Source organism: Macaca thibetana, chromosome 5 (assembly GCF_024542745.1).
Source record: "Macaca thibetana thibetana isolate TM-01 chromosome 5, ASM2454274v1, whole genome shotgun sequence".
In the NCBI taxonomy this organism is placed as follows: Eukaryota; Metazoa; Chordata; class Mammalia; order Primates; family Cercopithecidae; genus Macaca; species Macaca thibetana.
This window is the reverse complement of record NC_065582.1, coordinates 100,983,176-101,010,447: the sequence shown is the minus strand read 5'-3', so window position 1 is coordinate 101,010,447 and position 27,272 is coordinate 100,983,176. Positions and strand designations below refer to the sequence as shown.

At 39.3% G+C, this 27,272-nt stretch overlaps 1 protein-coding gene and 2 long non-coding RNA genes across 5 annotated transcripts in view; 1 reads left to right on the top strand and 2 right to left on the bottom strand.

Moving 5' to 3' along the window:
• Window positions 1-27,272, top strand: part of SPP1 (secreted phosphoprotein 1) — an 899,378-nt gene that overhangs the window by 851,588 nt on the left and 20,518 nt on the right. The gene's annotated exons all lie outside the window — the stretch shown is intronic.
• Window positions 297-8,679, bottom strand: LOC126954730 (uncharacterized). The gene is made up of 2 exons (XR_007725707.1): window positions 8,325-8,679; window positions 297-991 (listed from the first exon to the last, which is right to left on the bottom strand). It is a non-coding gene; the product is annotated as an uncharacterized LOC126954730 (long non-coding RNA).
• On the bottom strand, window positions 11,449-23,059 carry LOC126954720 (uncharacterized). The gene is made up of 2 exons (XR_007725694.1): window positions 22,804-23,059; window positions 11,449-11,910 (listed from the first exon to the last, which is right to left on the bottom strand). It is a non-coding gene; the product is annotated as an uncharacterized LOC126954720 (long non-coding RNA).

The following is a 27,272-nucleotide window of genomic DNA, read 5'->3' as shown; positions in this document are numbered from 1 at the left end:
ATTGATAGATGATTAAATGTATAAAAATGGACGAGAAAATATCAGTAATTGCTTGTTATTAAGTCCTGTGAGAAGAGTTAATATAGGATAATGTGACAGTGTTTAGATGACTGCTTTTGACTGAATAGCTAGGGAAAGACTCTGAGGAAGTGATATTTCAATTGAAATTTGAAGTACAGGTAGGCAGATCTCGGGGATGAGCACCTCAAGAGAAACAGCCACAGGGGATCTTAACGCGACTTGCAACAGGGTTGAAGGAGAGTGGGGAGAGATTGGCCTGGAGAGGGAGGCAGACACCAGGTCAAGTATGGCCTTGCAAACCATACTCTTTGGGTTTTATTTCAATTACAATGACAAGGCACTAAAACATTTTAAGCAAGAAAGTGACATCACGTACCCATCTATGCCATTGAGTGGTTGCAAAGAACGAACTAAGTGTGTGCATGAATCAGAGTTCCAGTGGGACCTACTCAGGCCAGGTAATTTGAGGAGAATTATTTAAAAAGACTATTATGGGCATGTTTTAAGGAACAAACCAGAGATAGTCCATTACCCACTGGCTACTAATAGAGGGGAACCCATTACCCCTTAACCCTGAAGGGGCAAGATAATTTAGTGGCTATCTAAACCTGGAGGAAGTTGTTAGCTGGCAAATTCCAGCTGAAAAGGGCTGTAGACTTGAGGAAACGGGCATGTCCAACCTGCAGCTCTATGAAAAGAAGGAGCCACAACTTCACTTTCTTCTGCTTCCCATTGTGCAAACCCAATCAGGAGCCAGAGGCAAAGTCCATTGATCAAGATCCACACAGACAATGATAGATGAGGGTGGAGGATGGATCTGGTAGAACGGCAGAAAGGATCCAGCATAGTCTTGCTTCTTGACATCCACTGTCATCCTTTGCTTGGGTGACAACTTTGTGTTCCCAACCAGTTACCGTATCTCCAAGGCCAGATCACTTGCAACCTAAAAATGTTAGCCATCAGCAGTGCTCTTCATAAAAGGAGTGGGAGGAAACATGGGGACAAGAAAAAATGATTAGAGGACATAGCTGTTAAAATCTCTGCTTCTGTAACTGGTCAGTATGTCTAAGTTGTTAACCACAACATCTTTCTTCCAACGTCCATTTCTTGTTTCCTTATTCTATTAAAGTATCTTAGTTGAATGGGTTTTTAACCTGATTGCCTGAGTCAAACTTTAGTCCTATAGGAACTGAGCCCTTTGGTGGTCCTATCTTTACTACACTGCCACAATTTTCTATTGCCAAGGGCCACAGGGTGATAAAGTCCTAAGTAGCCACAAATCCCACTGGGGTTCCATAAATAATCCTCCTCATCCCCACTGCATATTTGTTTCTCCTTGGTAATCAGGATCAATCAATTACCCAGCCAGTACATGCAATAAGCTCTTCTCTGTCTTTGCTTCATCTGCCTAAAATGGCCAATGGGCAATCTCAGGTTCTAATTCAATGGAACTATTATTGTATTTCCTTATGGATTCATTTCTCCTTCTGGTACTATAAACCCACAGAATCCAAGATTGCAAGGATGTGAGGAAAACATTCCCCAAAACAAATATTTGGTATAATAAAGTCCATTCTTGCCTCCAGCCCTTGAATCTTGGACATATGGTTTCACACACTTAGGAACTTATAATAGCCACTTGTTTAAGGAATATACTGCATCATATAAGTAACACCCTGTCCTCACAAGATTTGTCTCCATATGGTGCCATAAATGAGTCTACATACGCCATTCCACAGGAGACTTACCTGAATATCACGAATGGTGTCATATTTCAGGTTCATATTGCTATAGGCAGATTGAATACTCAATGATGGCATAGACAAATCAGTTATGGTGAGACTGAGCCCATACTGGTGAGACCATGCATAGCCTCCATTCCTGCCACCATGTTCACTTTATATACCTCCATTGACCAATCATATAAATGGCTAGGGAAATAGGCAGACTGACATCGCTAAGAGAGATCATCTTATCCATTTAATTATTCAAAGCACTCATTCACCACTTGGATGCCCTCTAATGGGCATTTACATGGGACACAAATATCTTTCCACTCTGTGCCCATGCTGAGAGGCCCATCACAGACATCTCCTCAGACCTTGTCACCACTCTTCTTATTTTGTTCTTTCCAATTCCTTAACCACTGGCCAGTCAGTTTGTATAAATTCACCCTTTGAGCTATCTCCCCTTTCACATTAAATAGACACCCAAAAGACTGCCCAAAATTCTGCCTCCTGAGAACATTTTCTTTCCTTACTATCTTTCAGTACCACCTATGCGGGGCCGTAATGCAGTGTCTATCCATTTCTGTTAGAGGTCCACATGCCATCCATCCATAAGCCAGGCCCATTCTTTCTTCTCCTTCAGCTGGTCATAGAGAATTCCCTCAACGAATTGGAGCTATTATCCAAGGGAAAAGCAGGAGAGTAGTAAGAGCAGCTACTGTGGAAGTCTGAACCACTCACTCATGCAGTTTATTTGTGCTTCCTGACCCTTCTTGGCCCTGTCTCATACATAACACTTTCGTTTTACACTGGAATGATATGTGCATGTCTAAATTTATGATGCATATTTTCTTATTTTCAAAAGTCAGGTTTTCAGTCTTTGACTCACCCAGCAACAAACTAAAAGTTGTTTTTCAGGTCAAGTATAGTTGTCAGAAGAGGCCAAGTCTTATTCCAAACACCTGAGAGTCTTGCTCTGCGAGCCTGCCAGAAGCTCCCTATAACATCTCTGTCTGAAACTAAAGTGTAGTGCCTTGAGTCTAACAGGTTAGAAGAGTGAAGCAGCCTAGACTTGCTGAAGAGCCTTTTGTTGCTTTTCTTGGTGTGACCCTACTCAAAACTGGCAGCCTAATGGATTTTCCAGCAAATATCAGGGGCAGCGTCTCCATGTGTGGTATATGAAGCCTCCCAGATCCAAAGAAGCTTACAAAACGCTGTGCCTCCTTCCTTGCAGTGGACCAGGCAAGATGCAGAAACTTATATCTCATTTTAGTAGGGATACCCCAAAGTACCCAAACAAGATGACTGGATACCTAATAACCTTGCCTATGTGACAGGTCCTTGCAACTGAATTGGCACCCTCTAGCATTCATGTGTCTTACTTAAGGCATATAGGTTCTTGATAGTTCCTGCTCATACAGTCCAAGTAGCAAAATTTCATAAAAGTAATGGACTAGCATAAAGTTTTGTTCCCTCCAAACCACATTATAAGAGAAACAGGTGAGTTGATGTAGATAGCCCTTAGGGAAATCAATAAAGTATCTTGCTATCCCTGCAACTTGAATACAAACTGCTTCTTATTCACTTAGCTGATAGAGATGTCAAAAAACATTTGCTAGATCAGTAACTACATACGAGCCAAGGGCTATGTTTTATTTTGCTGTTTCAGTGAAGATACCACATCAACTGCAAGTGGCATTACCAACTTATATCTATGGTAATCTACAGTCATTGACAAATGGTTCCCCCAAAATAATATATTAATAAAGTTTTCCCCACTGCTATATGGACTCATTAGCCAAGGAATGAGAAGGTTGTTTGCTCAAATGAAAATAACACCTGGCTAATCTTTTCTGAATGCTGGGCACTCTTGCTCAGAGAAGTGTTAATAACTTGTGGATTCCAGGGTTAGAGTGGGAATAAAATAGTGTCCTATTAGTGGTTGGTGGGGTATTTGAGGCTTTGAGGTCAAAAGGAGATCTAGTCTCGCTCCAGGAGGGAGTCGGATTCCCTGAGTTTAAAAGGATGTTTAGGTGGCAGTTTCCATAAAAAGCAGAGTTCTGCGTCCTGCCCAGGGAAACACCCCTGGAAACTGCCAAACTTCTGAGTGGAGTGGCAATGTGGATGTGAAACAAAATCACTAAGCACCGGCCAGGCGCGGTGGCTCACGCCTGTAATCCCAGCACTTTGGGAGGCCGAGACGGGCGGATCACTAGAACAGGAGATCGAGACCATCCTGGCCAACACGGTGAAACCCCGTCTCTACTAAAACTACAAAAAAAAAAAAATTAGCCGGCCGTGGTAGCAGGGGCCTGTGGTCCCAGCTACTGAGGCAGGAGAATGGCACGAACCCGGGGGGCGGAGTTTGCAGTGAGCCGAGATCGCGCCACTGCACTCCAGCCTGGGCGACAGAGCGAAACTCCGTCTCAAAAAAAAAAAAAAAAAATCACTAAGCACCCTCACCTCATGCAGGGGAGGTCCTGATGGCTGAGCTCAGCACAGAGCTGCCAGCGCAAAAGAATTTGGACAATTCACATTTTAGTGGTGAGCAGGATGGACCAAAAACTGAGGCTGGTTCTTGTGCAATCTCCAGAGTCCACAAAAAAATCATTGCATTTGGATGTCCCATTGTCTAGACAGCCCACAGCTAAGGCAAATTACTTTATCCAATAAGACCCTTAAAAGTACTTTTTTTCTGGTGCATATATTTATAAAGCATTTTGAAGCCTTGATATAAAAGTACCCAGAAAGCAGAAGGGTGACCATACTCTAAAAATGAGTTTAAACCTGTGGAGGATCATGCAGGAGTGCCCTTTGGAGAGTGAGCCAGGAACTAGCCTTTGTTTCCCTGCATGAGTCTGTCAATCTTGCTTTCACGCTGCTTTCTTTAGCTTTTTCATAATAGTCTTAACAGTCATGTCAACACATCACTTATTACATATTGTTAAAAGGGATTACTTTTGGGAGACTGTACTGAAAGGAGAAATTGCTGCCTTTTGCAATTTCCTATTTCTATTCTTCTGGTAGAAAGGCAATAAAATCTTATTTTAACAAAAACTAAAACTAAAATTTTTCATGTAATGTTTTTACAAGGAATATTTTTTAAAATCACCCTTGCTATAAAAATAGTGCTGCTCACTCCATCAGTTCTTAATTTAAAACAGATTTTCAACACTCTTAGAGAAATAGAGTAATTTACCCAAGGTCTGTGGCTTTCTTCGTTATTCCAGCCCCAGCACAAGGAAAATATTCTCTGTTTGGCTCTTCCCAGTTGCATAATGGAGAAAAAACTATCAGGACAATTTTCTTCAGTATGAAGTGGGAAGCTATGTTTTACTGGATTTTTTAAAGACACTCAAGTGTTACATCTTTTTGACAAAATTAATGGTTCCTCTCTGGTTAGCAAAATAAATGGCAACTTAATTAACTATATGAATGTTATACTTGAAGTCTGCCTGTCCACATTTTCTTCTTAGGAGTTAAAAATGATACAAATCCCTAGGGAATTATTCTTATTTCAGATCACTGAAAACAGCACAAGCATATTTTTAAAGTGTAGAATTGTCCAAAAGAAATTCTATAAAAAGTGGTTTCTATTTTTTTTTTTTTTTTGAGGCAGGGTCTTGCTCTGTTGCCCAGGCTGGAGTGCGATGATCATGGTTCACTGCAGCCTTGACCTCCCAGGCTCAAGTCATCTTCCCAACTCAGCCTCCTGAGTAGCTTGGACTATAAGCACGCACCACCATATCTGGCTTTTTCATTTTTTGTAGGAGTGGAGTCTCACTATGTTGCCCAGGCTGGCCTCAAACTCTTGGGCTCAAGCAATCCTCCTGCCTCTGCCTCCCAATGTCCTGAGATTATAGGCATGAACCACTGCACCCATCCCTCTATTTTTTTAAATTGTCCTGCAAGATACTCATGGAAATACAAAAATTTTAAAGTCATGGCCACAAACTATACAAGGGCCATGTCCTCTATTAAAAAACAAAATGAAGACCAGGCATCAATGTCATTATACGGTACATTCTGGGAGAAGATTTAAAGAAAAACAAAAAGAAAGAGAGAGAGTGACTGGAAATGCTTTTTAAATGCCTCTGGAAACATTGTTTCTATACTGTACTCCCATTTGTTTTTACTTTTCCATTTGTGGCCTCATAATGTTGTAACAGGATCTGGATACATCACTCATCAAAATAATAGGTGAAGGTTTTGCCATCAACACGAGCTCATGCATCAGACAGCAGAAGCTGACTACATTTCTAGATCTGTGATTTTCAAAAGGTAAAAAAATCTTAAAAGACACCCTTAAGAATATGATACTCTGGTGGTTTCTGTAAAAGAAAATGGTAGAGAAACCTGAAAACAATGTTCTCTGTGGTGTTTTCCAGAAAACCTAGAGGTCCAATCTGGGTATCTCACAGAGGAGTTTGTTAACACATTTACAGGTTTTGCAATGAGTCAATAGTCCAGGCTTATCCTCTGGGATAGCAAAACATTAGGGCTACACATAAATACGTCTAAAGGAGGTCATTTCTCCCAGGATTCAGTAAATCAATATCTGTTTTCTTTCTTTCCTTCAGCCAAAATGTGAAGGACTTTATAGGCCCTGAATGCGGATAGAAAGATATAACTAAAATCAGCATGATAAAAAGCATTAGTAGAGAAGCTATTGAATCTACTACTATAAAAAAGAAACTGAGGCATCTGGGGGAAGGGGCGACTGTGGGCACAGCTTCAGCAGACTTAAACGTTCCTGCCTGCTGGCTCTGAAGAGAGCAGCAGATCTCCCAGCACAGCACTCGAGCTCTGATAAGGGACAGACCGCCTCCTCAGTCGGGTCCCTGATCCCCATGCCTCCTGACTAGGAGACACCTCCCAGCAGGGGTCAACAGACATCTCATACAGGAGAGCTCCAGCTGGTATCTGGCAGGTGCCCCTCTGGGACGAAGATTCCAGAGGAAGGAACAGGCAGCAATCTTTGCTGTTCTGCAGCCTCTGCTGGTGATACCCTGGCAAACAGGATCTAGGGTAGACCTCCAGCAAACTCCAGCAGACCTGCAGAAGAAGGTCCTGACTATTAGAAGGAAAACCAACAAACAGAAAGCAACAGCATCAACATCAACAAAAAGGATGCCCACACAAAAACTCCATCCAAAGGTCACCAACATCAAAAACCAAAGGTAGATAAATCCATGATGATGAGGAAAAACCAGCGCAAAAAGGCTGAAAATTCCAAAAACCAGAATGCCTCTTCTTCTCCAAAGGATCACAACTCCTCACCAGCAAGGGAACAAAACTGGGCAGAGGATGAGTTTGATGAATTGACAGAAGTAGGCTACAGAAGGTGGGTAATAACAAACTCCTCTGAACTAAAGGAGAATGTTCTAACCCAATGCAAGGAAGTTAAGAACCTTGATTAAAAAGTGACAGGAACTGCTAACTAGAATAACCAGTTTAGAGAAGAACATGAATGACCTGATGGAGCTGAAAAACACAGCACGAGAATGTCATGAAGCATACACAAGTATCAATAGCCAAATCAATCAAGCAGAAGAAAGGATATCAGAGATTGAATATCGACTTAATGAAATAAAGCATGAAGACAAGATTAGAGAAAAAAGAATGACAAGGAATGAACAAAACCTCCAAGAAATATGGGACTATATGAAAAAACCAAACCTATGTTTGATTGGTGTACCTGAAAGTCATGGGGAGAATGGAACCAAGTTGGAAAACACACTTCAGGATATTATCCAGAAGAGCTTCCCCAACCTAGCAAGGCAGGCCAACATTCAAATTCAGGAATTACTGAAAACATTGCAAAGATACTCCTCGAGAAGAGCAACCCCAAGACACAAAATCATCAGATTCACCAAGGCTGAAATGAAGGAAAAAATGTTAAAGGCAACCAGAGAGAAAGGTCGGGTTACCCACAAAGGGAAGCCCATCAGACTAACAGCAGATTTCTCTGCAGAAACCCTACAAGCCAGAAGAGAGTGGGGGCCAATATTCAACATTCTTACAGAAAAGAATTTTTTTTGTCAGACAAAAATTTAACTTTTTATGAGATTTCAGTTTTTGAAATACACAACTCTTATAGGTAACAAACCTGCACATTCTGTACATGTATCCCAGAACTTAAAGTATAATAAAAACTTTTAAAATTTAAAAAAAGATAAAAATAAATGTCAAATTTGGGTACATATATTCTTTTTCTTCTTATCTCACAAGTTATAAACACAATATTCCCAATTTATAATTAATAAAACCTTGATTATTTTAAATGAAAAAAATTAAAAATAATTAAACTGAGTAAACAAGGTTTTGGTGAGGATTTAGACAGGGAATCCTCACCCATGGCCTGTTAGGGCACTTCTATCATGGCTTTAATTAAATATTGTCCTAAATGAACAGAAAAGAAATTTAATGAAGCTTAACAGTGTTAGCTATACATATCAATAAATTATACATCCATATATATACATGGAGTATGTATTTTTGGAAGGGTAACCTGAAGAAAAAAGGCATACAGAGGCAGAATGATGGTGTGCTGAATGCAGATAAGAGCTAGCTCACCTGTTTGGCCTTGATGTTGAAGGGGCTACTCTCTATCATCCATACAGCTTTCACCTGGTTAACTCCTGCTTCCCCTTTCAGGATCTTTGTCTGATGTCCCCAGGTGAGGTTAGGCGTCGTGCTGTGTGCTCTGAGAGCAATGGTATGCTGGTAAATGTCTATAACTGGCTCTTTGAAGGAAAAAACCTGATCTGTAGCAATTTCCACAGTGTAAATATTCACACCATGGTTTATCTCGAGCTACCAACATGATGTCATTGAATGAAGAGTTAGGGAAATGCATGCACTAGCCAGCACTGAGAACAATTCCACCACACAGATACGACAGTCATAAAGAACCTCAGGAGCAAGATTATCAGGAAATGATGTGGCATTTATTACCTTTGCTTTTTAGTCTAATTTATCTAATTTATTTTTAATATAATTTATCTAATTATAAGTTTACATAACAATCTTTAATAATGTCTGTTTTTAAAATGAGTTTGCAAAATTCCTGGAAATTTAACAATCAGCTCCCATCAACTGGCAGATGCTACCTCTTCCTCCTATCCCTGTTCCATAGCATCCTGTATTTATCTCACAATAGCACTACCATGATTGATTTTAATTGCTTGTTTAACTGTCTTTCTTCCCTGATAGACTTTATTCTTGATGAGGGCAGAGAATGCTTACACCTTGCTATTGAGCTACCACAGTTCCTGACACATCACGTTTCAGAATTCTGTTTTATAAACAAATGAACAAAATGGATAAACAAATGCCATAGGTACCAGCCCTGGTCTCAGCACTAGCTACCAAGAGCCAGCCTTTGTGTTACTGCCCAGAATGAACCAGCCGACCCTGCACTCTGGGTTGCATTTCAAAGAATCACTCAAAAGTCACCTATCAGAATCCAATGAATTAAGAAAGCTACAACATACATAAATCAAAACACCATACTGTACATTTAAAATATATACAATTTTAAAAAGAAAGCTATAACACAACAGAATATAAGTAAAGATAGAGTTTGGATGAATGCTATTCAATCCATCCATTTAAAAAAGTTTTTAAGGACCTGTCATGTTCCAGGTACTAGTGATAAAGCAGTGAACCAAGGAGAAAATTTTCTACCGACATAGGCCTCACATCCTAGTGGTAGAGACAGGCAAAAAAATTAACTAATTAATTAATTACTGTCTTACAAAATGCCAAGTAAGGATACATTCTATGAAGAAACCGAGACAAAATAATAAAGACTGAGAAGTACGAAGATAATGGGGAAAGCCTTCTTGAGGAAGCAGCGTCTGTGAAGACACTTGAGTGAGGGGAAGGGACCAGTCACGTGACCATCCGAGGGAATATTCCAGGCAGAACGGACCGCAGAAGCACAGGTGATGTGGCACATGGAGTCCAAGCATGTTGGAGAAATAAGAAAGACATACATAGGATTGGAGTGAGGTGTGTTAGGGGAAGAGTGTACATGAGATGAAAGCATAGCATGGGGACAGATTATGTAGCTACTTAAAGGTCAAAGAAAAGATTTGATTTCATCTTGTGAATGTGATGCTGTCAAATTGTCAGAAAAACAGTTTGCAATATTTCACCAAAGCAGAATGAGTTGAGTGTGTGTGTGTGTGTGTGTGTGTGTGTGTGTGTGTGTGTGTGTGTGTCTGTGTGAACTTTAATCACCACCCTGGGTGCAGTTAGCTAATATTTGTAATATTCTGAGCAGTAATTCACACACAGGCGCATTTAGTGTTTGGAAAACCATAATCAGGAGTACACATTTCAGAGCTGCTTTTAGCAAGTGCTTCAAATTTCCCTGTCTAAATCCTCACCAAAACGTTTAAAAATAGCGTTAGGGACATTAGAAATAATCTTACGTTGCTGTGATTAGTAGTATTTAATAAATATAATTGGCTACAAAGTCTGTATAAACACTCTTTTCCTTGCAGAAAAGAGGTGTAAAAATCTGGCAGTCTCAACAGTCTAACATTTACAGGACACGGCTGTGGCTCTGAAGTTCTGTTCATCAGGCCTGCGTCTCCCCATCCCACCCCATCCCCTTCTGTCCTAAGTGCACACACATACACACACTTACATTTAATACAAGACTGTTTACCTGATACTAGTAGATGATTGGCTCATCCTACACTGAAATATTGACAAGGCTGCCTTAAAGGGGATCTTGTGGAATGACAAAAGGACAAAGGACTGAACGAGATTGAATAAGTGCTTTTATATCTGTTTGCTAATAGTTGCTTATACGTGTGGCAGAATTCTGAACATTCCCATACCCTACCAGGGAGTGACGCTATGGGGACGAAGATGAATGGCACTCATCCACATCTAATGGGAGTGGTATAACCTGAGTGTGGAAAACCTGAGGGAGTTGTTGGGCAGCATGATAACATGCCTAACTTGCATTTTAAATTCTCATTTAGAGTAACTGTTATTAATTTTTGAATATTTAAAAGTGTTCAGTAATAATTAGCACATAAGCTTCAAACTTCTTTATAAAATAGAACTATAACAAACAATCATCCCCTTCTGAGGAGAAAACTTTGCTGAGGAACAGTAGACATGAGTAGACTGATATGTGGGTGAAATGGGTGTTCTGCAGAAGGCCTGCTCTTTTGAGAACACTAAATCCTTCCAGAACTAAAGATATTTCACATTTCAGTGATTTTCTGTGAGCAAACAAGATTTTCTCAGTATCATGTTATTTACTCTGTTATCTCACACTTCACAGAGAACCTCTTTCTGTCATTAGGAAGGCTCAAGTGATAAAAGCAGAATGTTTCATGACTATTACTGCAAAACAAATAATTAGGCTAAAGTATTTTTTACAGTCTGGAATCTCTGGGTCAGGAATGCAGGAAGTGCTGGGCTTGGTGGTTCTGGCTTGAGATCTCTCCTGCGGTTGTAGCCAAACAATGGCTAGAGCTGTTATAATGAGGACTGGGCGCCTGGGTGATAACCAGGCACCACCACCCCCACTCTGTCCATTTGGTTTCAGAGTTTCTGCATGTGGTCTCTCTGCATGGGCTAGCTCGGGCTTCCTTACAGTATGGCACCTCAGGGAAGATGGGCTGTTCATATGGCAGCTGACTTTTTTGAAAACAAATGTGCCAAGAAAACATGATAGAAACATGCATTTTTATGACTTCATAAATCACATAGCATCACTTTCAACCAACTCTCTTGGTCAAGGAAGTCACAGAGGCCCTCCGTCTTCAAGGAGAGTGGACTTTGAGTCCCCTTTGATGGGAGGCATGGCAACATTACCCTGTAAGGAGAGCACACATGGGATACTGCAAGATATTGTTGCAGCCATCTTTGGAAAATACAATCCATAACATTTTATTTTTTACCATATTGTCAATATGGGTATGCTGCACACAGACTTGACATAAGTGCCATCATCTTAGTCTGCTTGGGCTGCTACAACACAATCCCATAGACAGGGGTGGCATAAACAACAGAGACTTATTTCTCACAGTCTGGAGGCTGGGAAGTCCAGGATCCAGGTGCCAGCATGGTTGGGTTCTGCCGAGGGCTCTCCTTCTGGTTCACAGATGGCCATCTTCTTGCCGTGTCCTGACTTGGTGAGGAGAAGAAAGAAGGTGAGCTCACTCCTGCCTCTTAAAAGGGCACTAATCCCATCATGAAGGCTCCACCCTCATGACCTAATTGCCTCTGAAAGGCTCCACCATCCCACTGGAAGTTATAGTTTCAACATATGAATTTGGGGTGAGGGGAAGGACACAAACATGCAGTTCAAAACAGCCATCATAACCTGTTTCAAGAAGGATCATAGTATAATAGTTCACATCCATTTAGCCTTTGCCATGTTCCCAGCACTTGCTAAGTGCCTCATGTGCCTTAGCTTGATCTTCACAACATTTCTATGAGGTAGAGATGACTAATTTCTCCATTTTTCTGAGGAGAAACTGGGTTTCAGAGAAATGAAAGTAGCTTGCTGTGGAATGTCCTTACCAACTCAAATCATAATATCATTAAAATAAAGCTATAAAAACAAAAACACAATAAAAATACCCAATTGATGAAAGGTTTCTCCCTTACATAATTAGAAAAATATAAATAATAAGGAAAATAACTTTATATTTTGTTCTGTTTTGTTTTAATAAAATTCCGTCCAGAAATGCTCTGATGTATTGATAACTAATCCCTTCAATGTCTTCAGTTTTTATATCTACAGGCAGTGTATTGTTATAAGGTGTCATTAGTATTCAGAATGATAAAAATACTTTCCAATAAACCCTCCATTAGCTAGAACCCTGTGTTTCCTGAGGACTGGAATTCACCATGGTTTTTCCCTAATTTCATTTGGATAAGAAATTTTTGTCGCTTTTTATTCCTATGGTCATACAACATAGAAAATGGAAAATTCGGAAAAACTAGACCTTTCCCACTAGCTGATAAATCTTTTGGGAAGAAAATGAATCCTATTTCCTTGTTCTGTTGAACTTTTCTTAGGGGAGTTTTATTAAAGAACCACGCTATTTAAAAGGAAATTTAACTCATCTTTCTAGCCCAGTTTACTCTTATCCTTAGGATTATATGTGTAGGGAGAACTCTTCACAGGAAAACATTTTGTCCAGAAAATACCCTCTTCTCCCATCCAAACTCCCTGAAGTCTAAATATAATTATTGGACTCTTAATATGTTATTCACACTACTAGTTCTTACAAAAAAAACTCAGTTAAAATATTGACAAGGCTTCCATAAAGTGGATCTTGTGGAATGACAAAAGGACAAATAACTGAATGAGGTTGACCAACTGCTTTCATATCTGTTTACTAAAACTCGTTTATACAAATGGTACTTGATATTTAGAATTTCTGAAACAAATCTGAACTTGAATGGAGCACCCCAGCCCTGTGGAGTGGGGATGTCTTTAAGACTTAGGGTCAGCCAGGAGAGGTGGCTCAAGCCTGTAATTCCAATACTTTGGGAAGCCAAGGCAGGAGGATCACTTGAGCCTAAAAGGTTGAGACTAGTCTGGCCAACATAGCAAAACCCTGTCTCTATCAAAAGTACAAGAATCATCCAGACATGGGTAGCCCATGCCTGTGGTCCCAGTTACTCAGGAGGCTGAGTGGGAAGAATCGCCTAAGCCTGGGGAGGTTGAGGCTACAGTAAGCCATGATCATGCCCCTGCTCAATCGTGATAAAGCTTGAGCAACAGAGTGAACCCCTGTCTCAAAAAACAAACAAATGGAACAAGATTTAGGATTATTTGGTTAAAAAAAAATCAGGAAAAAATCCTTGTTCATGTATTACTTTCAGTATCTGGGTAATGAGAGCAGTTTCACCAGTAATATTTACATGAGAGCACAATCAAAGGTAATATTAACATTTATATGGGCACCAAATTGTGTGATACCCCAAAAGGAAATGTGTAATTTCATTAGTACATCTCTCCCTGATCTTCATCCAAGCAGAATTCGTTGGATCCTCATTCGTTTATACTGTATCATTGTATCTCTTAACATATTGCATAGTAATCATTTCAAATCCTTGCTAGCCACTTACTTGTTTTGTAACCATAGGAAAAGTACTTAACATTTCTGTGCCACCATTTTCTCATCTGTACAATGGGAATAACAATAACGTTATAGCACAGAGTTGTTAGGATGTCTTAACGTTTGATAAATTAACCACTGATTATGTTTGTCTCTCTTCTACACAAAACATTCAGGAAAAAAAGAAATTCAGAAGAACCAAACAAGACTCACCAAGCAGTTAAATACCTAGATGTTAATCATATCTTGTTATATAGAAAGATAAATTCAAAAATTCCAGCCCTAGTGACATTTTAACAGGGCCTTGATGATACATGCTAAGATATGCATAAAGAACAATATAATCACAATCAAAGATGTTCTTCCTGAACTGCTCTTCAACCTATGTTTATTTCCTTTGGCTCTTGGCCATCTTGTTTCATTCTCTTGCCTCTCCTAATGAATTTTTCATTTTGATTCAACTTTTGAACTGTTTTTTAGTTTGTTAATGTTCCATTTCTTTTCCAAGCCTTTCAGCAGCTTGCTGCCTCCTGAAACAGTGTCTCTTAATTTACACTCCTTTGGCATTGACCCAGATCCCTTCAGTGCCTCCCACCAACTACCATGCACCTCCTCTTGCCGGGTATGACCCTGACTAGCATGAATCACCTCTCTCCCTGCCTAAACCAGAAAGGGCTGGACAAGGAGCTAGCCAATATGTAAACCTGTGTCAACCAGGATAAGGAGGTAAAACGCAAAATTTAAAAGAGTCATTTTATAAGATAATGAGATTGGGGATAATTACCCACTCCTGCAAATATTCTTTGATTTTTTTTTTTTTTTTGAGATGGAGTCTCGCGCTGTCACCCAGGCTGGAGTGCAGTGGTGTGATCTCGGCTCACTGCAAGCTCCGCCTCCCGGGTTTAAGCGATTCTCCTGCCTCAGCCTCCCGAGTAGCTGGGACTACAGGCGACCACCCCTAGGCCCGGGTAATTTTTTGTATTTCTGGTAGAGACGGGGTTTCACCGGGTTAGCCAGGACGGTCTCGATCTCCTGACCTTGTGATCCACCCATCTTGGCCTCCCAAAGTGCTGGGATTACAGGCATGAGCCACCGCGCCCGGCCATCCTTTGATTTTAAAAAGGGTCAGGGGGAGGAATATAAACGTGGATAGACCTTACAGTTTTCAAATGTTTGAGACACAACTAAGAATTTTGACAATTCCAGCTCCTTGTGAGAATTTGAAAAGCAAGAGTATCTTATATCTGATATTCTTGTACAGTGAAAACAGCAGGGACATAAGAACCTGGCATAAGAACCTGTATGCCAGTCAGGGTCATACATGGCAAGAGGAAGTGTACAGTAGTTGGTGGGAGGCACCAAGAGGAAGGAGATCTGGGTCAATGCCAAAGGAGTGTAAATTAGGAGACACTGTTTCAGGAAGCAGCAAGCTGCTGAAAGGCTTGGAAAAGAAATGGAACATTAACAAACTAAAAAACTATTCAAAACAGTTCAGACATAGGTCAAATTCAGGTTCTATCACTAAGTAGCATATGACTGTGACTTTGACTGAGACCTTCTGCTACAACTTCTCATCTGTAAAATATGTTTAATAATACCAACCTTGCAGGAATGTTGTAAAGATTAAAGACAATATAGACCAATTGTTTACAAAGATGACTTGAGTAAATGAGTGCTGAGAGTGCCCTGGAATTGCAAGTTATATCACAGGGTTGTTAGGATGTCTTAACGTTTGATAAATTAACCACTGATTATCTTTGTGTCTCTCTTCTACACAAAACATTCAGGAAAAAAAAGGAATTCAGAAGAACCAAACAAGACTCACCAAGCAGTTAAATACCTAGATGTTAATCATATCTTATTATAGAAAGATAAATTCAAAAATTCCAGCCCTAGTGACATTTTAACAGGGCCTTGATGACACATGCTAAGATATGCATAAAAAAAAGGGTGGAATCAAAGGAGCAGCTATCAGGATGGGAGAGATTAGGGAAGGAGAGGTTTGGAGAGTCAGCTGCATTTCCTTGGCTTATTCATGTAAGCTAACTGTTATGGACTGTTTAAAAAGAATAACCTTTTGTTTTGTTTAAACCTTTTGTTTAAAAAGAATCCTGAAACCAGTGTATGACTAGCTGACAAGATATTTCCTTTTCTTTCAGAATTAGTACCTCTACAAATTCTTATTGTAATGCAAGTAAGTAAACTCAAGAGAGAATACGTGAAAATGCAAAAGGAAAACCAACCTCAACCAACCCCCACCCATCTAATGGCCCTGTGAGAACTTCAGCGCAAAGAGAATAAATCACATTTGTCCCCACAAAGATTGATGGTGAAAAGAATCCTACCATAGAACTCATTTATATCACAGGAGAAACTGTAATGTCAAAACTCATCTGGGGGCAAAGCGCAGTAATCCAAGCACTTTGGGAGGCTGAGGTGGTAGGATCACTTGAGCCCAAGAGTTCAAGACCAGCCTGGGTAATATGGTAAAACCCTGTCTCTACAAAAAAATACAAAAAATTAGCTTGACATGGCGAAGTGCACTTGTAGTCTCAGCTATACAGGTGGCTTGGGTGGGAGGATCACCTAAGCCTGGGAAGTTAAGGCTGCGGTGAGCCATGATCACACCACTGCACCCCAGCCTGGGCCACAGAATAAGACCCTGTCTCAAAAAAATAAAAATTAATAATTTTCATCTGAAGTCTGAAAGTAGATATCATTTTGTGTTTAACATACAGAGAGGTATTGAATAGAAAGCAAAGTTGTTCTGCTTTAGAAATGGAACTAAAATTTGGGGATTGGGGGTGAAACAAAAGAGGAGAAAGGACTCGGAAGCTGTTATGGGCTGAATTGTGTGTCCCCCAAAATTCACAGATTGAAGCCTTAGCCTCCAGAATCTCATAACGTGACTCTAATTTGAGATAGGGTCTTGAAAGAGGTAATTAAGCTTAAATGAGGTCACTTAAATGAGGGTGGCCCTAATCCAATCTGATTGTGTCCTTGTAAGAAGAGAAGAGGACACATAGACACTAGGGATGTGTGTGCACAGTGGAAAGGCCAGGTGAGGGTGCAGAAAGAGGGTAGCTGCTTGCAAGCCAAGGAGAGAGGCCTCGGGAGAAATCAACCCTGCCTACACCTTGATCTTCAACTCTAGTTCCAGAACTGTAAGAAAATATGTTTCTGTTGTTTCACAGAATACACCCAGTCTGCGTCCTTTGTTATAGCAACTCTAGCAGACTAATACTGGAGATGACAGGGAAAGGATGTGAGCAGGAGTGGGCAACGCAGTGACCAAGAGTGAAAGCAAGCAAGTCTAAGGAGAAACAGCCAGTAAGAAATGGTGGATAGATGGCCAATGGAGGCCACGGTAGAACCATGATGACTATTACTAAATTTTAACCTTTGGCTGGTAGTCAGTAATACTGTAATTCTACTGTACAACTCCAAAGCTTCAGTAATAGGATGCTACATATAACTATGGATTTGTGTGTTTGTTGTTGTTGTTTTAGTCAATGAAGGAATCAAGGCATTGTCTAGAGGGGGGCAAAATGATTTAGAAAAAGATTGCAATTGCAAGAAGCAGAGGGAGGTGAACACTAAAACTTCAACAGCTACAGATATCAGAGCAAGAGGAGACTGTGGAGACCTAAGTTATCCAAGCAGCTGCTCCTGCGACCACTGGTGCAACTGGACAGCATGGAATGAATGCACTGAGAGGTGCTTGCTTTCTGCCTTGAAGGGCCCCAAGGGATTTTGGCATGCCTGGAAAGTGAATCTTAATTTAATTTTTAATTTTTTTAATTTTTAATTTTTTGAGACAAGGGTCTCGCTCTGTTGCCCAGGTTGGAGTGCCAGTGGTGTGATCATGGCTCACTGCAACCTCAATCCCCTGGACCTAAGTAATCCTCCTACCTCAGCCTCCCAAGTAGCTGGTACTATAGGCAAGCACCTCCACACCCGGCTAATTTTTTGGTAGCAGTGGAGTTTCACCATGTTGCCCAGGCTGGTCTCAAATTCCTCAAGTGATCTGCCTGCCTCAGCCTCCCACAGCAATGAGATTACAGGCAGAAAGTGAATCTTAAGTAGACAAGAAGAAAGGAAAATGTTTAATACATAGTTGTCATTTGGTGTACTACTTTACACTGAATCTCACATTAAAGTAAGACAATTAAATGTATCCACTGTGACTGAGCTCAGATACCTTCTGAAAAGTTTCCATGTAGTAGACAGTTAATGCTTTTCTGATTTAACATTAGCAGAAAATAGGAGTTTAAATGCTATATGTTAAAACTGTGCTCTCAAATTTAACAGGTGATAACCCTGATTAGACTTAGGCTAGTGTCTCAATACTCATCTTTGCCTTGATATATTGTCATGTGATGAATAATAAATACGCTGATACATGATCAGTAATAAATACCTTGGCACGTTAATGTGAAACATACTAGAAAGAATGAAAATGGACTGAAAAGAGTCTTTCTTTGACATTCTAAATACTTCATTACCTCTAAAGCACACGTGACGGTCTTAGCTAACATGCAAAACAAATTACTGTGGAACGGGGCTACTTATTTTAACATTTCACTTTATTTATTGAGCCAGCTAAAGAAGGATCTCTACGTAAGAAGAATAGAATTTTCCATCTAGTGACCAGATTTTGAAGAATGATTTTTTAATTATTGAATTTGTAGTAATTATTATTCCAAACAACTGATTTTTGAGGGCTCAAATACTGATCTTTCTATAATTGTAGTCTCATCAGTTTCAGTGAGGTTCTCCAGTGTAATTCCTGACTTCTAAGATTGGGATTTGAATTATGCAATTTTTATCAATTCAGCAAAATGTACACATGTGCTGTGGTGAGGGTTTCATCTTCCTGAGGTTATGCTTATGGGCAGGGGAGAAAAAAAGATCTCCAATGGATAAACTGTCATTATAGCTTGGTCATAGTGGACTTTCCTAGACTTCTTTTTCACTACTTAAACAGGAAGCTAAAGAGACAAGAACTTTCTTCACAAACCTAACTTCACATATTTTTTTAAAACTGCATAAACCAGAGCCAAAAATAACTGCCTGATAACTTCTTCTTTAACTCCAAGTTACTTTCCAAATTATACCTTTTTATAACAGGAAATAAACTATGTTGATTGTATTTTATACAGGAGTATGCTTTCCGTGATTGTCTAAAATAGACTAAAATAGAAATTTTAATAACAGCCTAATTTGAACATATTTTGCTATTTAACACTATGAACACAATAAGCTATTGTAATATATTTATTATAACATAATGTATTATATATATGTGGGTGTGTGTACATATATATATAGAGAGAGAGCACATATATATATATAGAGAGAGAGAGAGAGAGAGAGAGAGAGTCTCACTCTGTCACCCAGGCTGGAGTGCACTGGCGAGATCTTGGCTCACTGCCGCCTTTTGACATCTCAGGATTCAAGGTCCTCCCACCTCAGCCTCCTGAATAGCTGGGAATTCAGGCCTGTGCCACCATGCTTGGCTAACTTTTTTGTATTTTTTGTAGAGACATAGTCTCACTTTGTTGCCCAGGCTGGTCTTAAACTCCTGGGTTCAAGTGATCCTCCCGCCTCAGCCTCCCAAAGTATAAGGATTACAGGCGTGAGCCATGGCACCCAGCTGTGTTATATATTTAGTTGTCAGCTTTTTCATAATCAGCTTTCACGCTAGAATTCAAACTCTTTGAAGGCAGGGGCTTTGTTTGGTTTCACTGCAGTTTCATTAACTGAATGAGTGAATTTCTGATTGTTACCTGTACATACTTACGTCTCATGTTTCTTTTGCTCTATAAAAATAACTAAATTAATTATATCATAATATGAAGATGGAAAATAAAACATTCCTGCTGTTTCATAATTATAAACTTTAACAGAATTAATCCAAAAAAATTGTATTACTCCTTTAAGCAATACATGGCTTACTTATTGTTTCTCTAGTTTTGGATTCTATGATCTTCAAATACAAAGGAAAATAAATGGAAGGAATAATAATAAAGCCACTTAGTAAGTTCATAATTTTCCCATGGTGATGGGACAACAAAAAGGGTACATTTTTCAAAAATAAGGAATTATCTTGTATTGGGTTTTATGTATGTTTTTAAATTGAAATGCATGTATAAACTTTCATATGTATTGTGAACTAAACCAAAATTTAAGTAGAAATATCTTTAACTGATAATACCTTTTGTAATTTAAGCTTTTCAGTGGTCGGTAATTAAGTAAGAAACAGTTTTTATATTTTCTGCATTGGACAAAGTATGCTAAACAGTAAGAGTAAATCTACTGTGTCTGGTGAAGCAATGTATTCCAGGAAAAGAAAGATACTTTTTAAAACCACTTTGACCAATGAAATTAGATGTAGTAGTCAGGCTCTTTTCTCCTAAGGAAGGTTCACCAAGTTCCCGTCAAACCTGCCTGTATTCAGCTCCTTAAGTACACACCCCAGGTCTTTTCTTTTCTTGCAGATGGTGCACATACTGTTCTCTGTCTTCTGGAGCATTCTTTTCCTTGCTTTTACAGCAAACTTCCCCCGAATTTTTTATGTCCCAGCTTATATGCATCCCCTCAGAGAGGCCTTTCTTGACCACACTATCTAAATAATTCATTTTTAACTATTGAACCTAATTGTTTATTTGTATTTCTTTGTATTATTTTTCTTCCTCTCCTCCCTCTCCCCATTCAACTGAAAGGAAGAACAGATACTATTTCCCATGAAAAGAAGCCTATTTCAAGCTTTATGGTAATTTAGAGGAGAAAGATAATACTTCTTTTGGGATGGCCAGGTAGGTTTTGCAGGACACATGCTGTTTCCTTCCACCACAATGGAATAAATAACATTCCTTCTCATGGCTGCTAGCTCATACAACCAGTGTGACCACTGAGCGAAAAGGGAATAGTTACCCATTGATTCCAGCTTCCTTTCCTCTATCAGCTGTGTGCAATTGCTGCCCATTTGTCAAAAATTCCTGCTTTCACTGTGTTCATGTTTTCCTCTCCTTTGCTCATAAACTTGTGAACTCCCCTAAAAGTTGTGATTAATCACATTTGCCTTAGCTACTCTGAGCTCTTCATCCCTCTGAGTATTTGTAGAACAGTGGAGAGTCTCATGGTAGGAGGGAGTCCAAGGACAGTGATGTGGTAGCATTTCACTGGCTACATAAACAAAACCAGAAGAGAGACAGAGATTTGGGCTTTGGAGACCCCACAGCAACCCACCTCCCTTCGGGCCCAGGCACATGATGGCCATTCACTCTCATTACTTTCACTTGCAACCTGTGTGTTTATTTCTAGTTCTATTTGCTCTATAATTGCCTTTAATGAATGTTCTGTCACACTTGAGCAGATGAGGGCATTAAACTAGCCAAAGGCCATAGTTGTCTCCAAATTCTGAGGAGAAGAGGTTAGTGTCAAAACATGGCCTGTGTTTGGAATAAATTGTCATACGTATATCAGTGGGTTTGCTATGAAGACGTAAAAGGAAAATGTGCTGCTGTTTCATGCTTCTTAGCTCAAAATCACAGTGATATACTTCTTACCTTTTCCAAGAAGAGTCACACCACCAGCCTCACATTGCCATGCAAACTCCTTCCCAGCCACATGAATCAAGTGAGATGGGAACACCAATGCATTTGAGTCAACAAAGGTTAACCTTTTTCTGGAGGGAAAAAGTGTTACCATAAATTCCCTGAAAGTGTGTACATGATTATTTACCATTTCCTAAACCTGAATACATTTATAAACAGTGCCATTTAGCTATTTTCAATTAAGCCTTTTGTTTCCAGAATTCTTATAGGGGAAATCCTGCATGGACCTTACCAGCTATCAAAGTCATTTGAGCAGAACTTACAGCCCACTACAAAATTGGTGTCCCAACAATGACAAAATGGACATCCCTTCAAAAATGCAGCTGGCGGCTTTTTTTGCTGAGTTGATATTTGTTAACGCAAAGATTGGCACCACTATCCCTTGGAGGGAAGCAAGGGAGAGACATAGACAGAGACAAACAAAGAAACAAAGTTTCTATCAATTGTTTTCTATCGGAACTATTTTTAAAAGTTGCATTTGCACTTCTCATGGAAAAGATGATGTAGCATAATTAGGACATGTGCTTATTTCCCTAAACAGCTCATAATTTTCCATCTGCAAAAAAAATGTCATTTGACTTCAGTAAGCTGAAAACACTCAGGAAACAAAGGGAACATAAGCTGAATGTTGACCGTGGTTTTAGATTTGCTATTTCCCAATATATTGCCTATTTAAATGCAGTAACTTTATTTTGTTGCAGATTCCCAAGTCCTAGTTATTCTGCATTCTCTGCTATTATTACATACAGTAGCATTTCTCATCATGTATGTGCAGAGTGTGCCCCATTAAAATAATTTTATTTTTAAATGTTTTTCTCTTGCTGCCAATTTGTCAAATTTCCTAGCTATAACTGGTTTTCTCTTCTTTGCTTGTAAGATGGAACACGTGATAAACTAACATGATTTCCTACATTTAATGTCATATATAACTATGCATTTATCTGAAACATATTTCCTACACTTTGAATTTAGCACAAACTCCAGAATCTCAGGTATTGTTTCTGTGAGGCCTTACTAAGTTCCAGGCACTTGGAACTAAGTAATCTTTGTATGTGTGAGCTCATTTAATCTTTACAACATTCTGGAGGAGGTGCTATTTCTGTCCCTATGGACAGAAAGGCCCAGAGAGGTTACAGAGGCCCAGAGAAAGTAAATAGCTTGCTCGAGTTGCCTCAGTTAGGAAGTGACCAATACAACGTTCGAACTAAGGCAGCCTGACCACAAAGCCCTTGCTCCTAACGGTAGTGCTATAATAAAATGTAGAGTAGTGAATGGATCTGTGATTTATGAAAAAAATAATTTTTTTGAGACAGAGTCTTGCTCACTCACCATGGCTAGAGCGCAGTAGTACAATCATACTCACTGTGGCCTTAAACTCCTGGGCTCATGTAATCCTCTTGCCTCAGCCTCCCAAGTGGCTGGAACTACAAACACACACCACTGTGCTTGGCTAATTTTTTGTAGAGATGGGGTCTTGCTATGTTACTAGGGCAGGTCTTGAACTCCTCAGCCTCCATAACTGTAAGAAATAAGTTCCTTTTCTTTATAAATTTCCCAGTTTCAGGTATTTTGTTATAAGCAACAGAAATGGACTAAGACGTCAGTACATTCCCATTTTCTCTTCCACTTTTCTGTGGCTACATATAGTCATCCTTTCCCATCAGAGAGCTATTACTCAATCAAAAAAGCAGAAATTTTAGAACTCATGTAGTAACTGGTCAGTCATCCAATGATATTACATCATGAGGATAAGCTTCAAGGAATAGTGCGTTTAAAATTGCAAAAGAAAATATAATAAATTAATGTGCAAAGGACCTTGACACAAATGCTCCATGCTTTGGGACATTTATTGAAATTTAGTTGCAGACTATTTCCTTATTAAGTTTTGCTTTTCTGCTTTCCTGGAATACAGTCATAAAGCCAAATTTGACAACCTTATACTGGTAAATCACATTCTGCCACATTACATTATTTCTTTGTACTCCCACAGAGATATTTAATGACTATTTTAGAAGAATAGAAAAGATGATAAAGACTCAAAAAATGTAATGTTCAACTTTTATAAAGTATTTTAAAATAATTTCTCAGTTTCAAAAATATTCTTACCTTAAGCACTTATTATATGTTATTTTAAAAAAAATTCTAAGATGTGTTAAAAATCACCCCCGAAACAGTAAAGTTTATAAGCTAATAGACATTCACAGCAACTTGCTCTGTTCTTATCCAATTGATACTTTCTTATCTTTAGTCAAAACAATGGACATTTATAACAACTTGGTCTGTTTTTAATAAATTTGGCACTTTCTTACCTTTAGTCATTCCCTCAAAAACTCCTATAACAGGCTTCTCTGTCTACGGAGTAGCCATTCTTTTATTCCTTTACTTCCTTAATAAACTTGCTTTCACTCTACGGACTTGCCATGAATTATTTCTTGCCTGACATACAAGAACCCCCTCTTGGGGTATGGATCCAGATCCCTTTCTGGTAACATCTTTCTGGTGACCACGAAAGGTACTATAGTGAGGAAACCCCCAACTCAAAAGCTACCTTTCGGTAGGTGAGGGGGTGCGGTAGCATCTTCCTGGCAAACCCTGAAGGGACAATATTGAAGAGACCCCTGACCCAAGAGAAAATCATCTGTGTGCACCAATTGGCTGACTTTGGGCAAGTAGGATGCATATACCTGGGTAAAGGATGGGATTGGGTTAGAGGCCCAATTTAGGGGAGTTTCTCTCCTAAAACAGAGTGGGTAAAAGGTCCTTCTTAAGAAAATGCAAGGATGCTTGACCAAACATGGGTCTGAGGCCCAACTTAGGAAGGTTAGAATCCTTCCTAAGATTTAGGGAGTTAGAGTTCCCTCTCAGTGAAGTCCCTTTGGCTAAGAATGGGTTTGGCACTATGGGATGTTAACTACTATCCTCTTTGGATTAATCTGCCTTGCACTCTTTGCTGATCGCTGTGGCTAACAGAATTAGGCATGTACAGGACCATGGGACATGAGGAGCTTTTTCCTCCCCAAAAGGGGAAACTGGAAAGCTAATGGGTCTGCTGGAAGAGATCCCTTCACTACCGACAAGTGGAAAATGCCATATTTTCATTTGCTAAATCTGGCATCCCTATTGTCTAAGTCCATTTGTGCTGCTGTAACAAAATACCTAAAATTGGATAATTTATAAAGAACAGACATTTATTTATCACAGTTCTGGAGGCTGGGAAGTCCAAGATGAAGGCACTGGCAGGTTCGGTTGTTTGGTGAGGGCTTCTTTCTGTTTCCAAGATGGTGCCTTGTTGCTGTATCTTCCAGAGGACAGGAATGCTGTGTTCTCACTTAGTAGAAGGGAGAAGGGCACAAGAGGGGCAAACTTCTTCTGTCAAACCCTTTGATAAGGACACTTAATCCCACTCTTATGAGGGTGGACTCCTCATGACTCAATCACCTAAAGGCCACAGCTCCCAATACTTTTGAATTAAGGATAAATTTCAACATGAGTTTTGTAGGAGACAAACACATTCAAACCATAGTACTTACCATAGGGTTAAATACAAGTTTCTGTTTTATCATGGGTTAAAAAATGGCTTGATAATCAGACATATTGAATGGTGATGGCCACCCAATAAGATTTGCCAGGTATCAGTGGAGAAACTAATATTGATCATCCTTATAATCTTTTAAACGTTTTAATAAATTATTTGGAAAAAACAATTTAGTTTAAAAATAAATAACTTGGATAGAAAAATCTTGGCTGTTCAGGCAAACCATATTCTGAGACCTGGTCCTGCAATTAAGTAAGTATATGCCATTGGAAAACCATTTATCCTCTACAACTTTGTATTAATAAAATGAACATAATTCCTTTCTTATTGTGTTGTGAAGGAAAGAGGTAGATTCAATTGTGAAAGTTTCTTTATACCCATTCGTCTCTCACTCTGCTCCGTAGACATAATCATTGCTGACCATTGGATGTGTAGCATTCTCACCATTTTGTATACATTTGTATATTTGTGTGTATGTGCATGTGTTCTTTTTTATTTACAAAAATTGAATTATATTTTACATATTGTATTGAGACTTGCATTTTCATTTAAAAGTCTTGGATATCTAAAAGCACTTTTATTTATTTAACTTTACTAAATAGGTAATACATATTCTTTATGCTGGGCTGAGTCCAAAATAGCCCACCATGATCCCCAATTTGTGGTATTCATGCCCCCCGTGTAATTACCTCCCCTTGAATGTGGGACGGCCTAACAACTTGTTTTAAGGAATCGAATATGGCAAAAATAATGGGATGACATTTTCATGATTAGGTAACACAAAATTTTGACTTCTGTTTTGCAAGCAGACTCCCCTATTGTCTTCTCGGCTTGTGTGCTTTGATAAAGCAAGCTGTCATGTTGGAGAACTAAGGATGCCTCCTGCAAATAGATAAGTGGGAACTGAGGCCCTCAGTCCAATAGTCCTCAAGGAATTGAATCCTGCCAACAACTATGTAAGCTTGGAAGCAGATCCTTCCACAACCAAGCCTTTGAATGAGACTCAACTCTGACTGACACTTTAATACCAGCTTCGTGAGACACTCTGATACAGAGAACCTAGTTAAGCTGTGCCTGCATTCCTGACCCACAGAAACTCTGAGATAATATATGTGTGTTGCTTTAATCTGCTTAATTGGTGGTAATTTGCTACTCAGCAATAGGTAGCTCATGCACACATTATACAAAATTTAAAAGCTATAAAAATTATTTCTCTGAAAATTTGTTTCCCTCCCATTCTTTTCTCTAGCCAATCAGATCCCTTTCCCAGAAGCAAACAAACACTGTTATAAGCATCAATTTAGATAGTCAATCTGAAAACACTTCAGATTTTTAAAGGACCATGCATATTAAAGGTACTGATACTATTCTTATTACAATTCAAAGATTTACAGATGATTCTAAGATCTTTGATTAGTGAAAGTGAGAACATGAGACCAACCTGGGCAACATAGTTAGACCTCATCTCTACCAAAACAAAAAAATTAGCTGGGCAAGGTGGCACATGCCTGTAGTCCCAGCTACTTGCTAGGCTGAGGTGGGAGGATCGCTCGAGCCTAGGAGGTCAAGGCAACAGTGAGTCATGATTGGGCCACTGCACTCCAGCCTAGATGACAGAGAAAGACCCTGTCTCAAAAAAAAAAAAAATTTTTTTTTTAAAGAAAGTGAAGACAACAAGGATAACTACAGAACTATCTCACAAGAAACTGTAAAGAAAAGGCAAAAAAATTAGCAGGTAAGTAACAGATAAGTGTCAAATAATTTACATGTCAAATGCAAGTAGGAATATTTACACCTGGTATAAATTTAAAGTACATTTACAAGATTTTGTAAAAGGAACTGTTACTTATTACCAGAAAGGGATCAAACAATTATTAAATACTTATCCCTAATATCATTGATTCAGTGACCCATGCTGACCATAATGCAAGGCATTATCAGGATGCATGAAAACAAAAGACAAAGCATTGTATTGAATGGTTCAAAGCTATGCTCATGCATCTGACACAGTATATGGAAGACAGTCAATTGCACCTCAAAACTGACTTGATGTAACTAGAAACGACAGGGTGGGGATGAGGGTGAAGAATTGACTCATATACTTGAGCTAAATAATAGACTAAAATTAAAAAGATGTTTCATCTGGAAGAGAGGTGAGCAGACTTTTTCTGTAAAGGGTCAGAGAGCAAATATTTTAGGCTTTGCAGGCCATATGGTCTCTATCACAACTATGCAACTCTACTGTTGTAGCACTGAAGCAGCC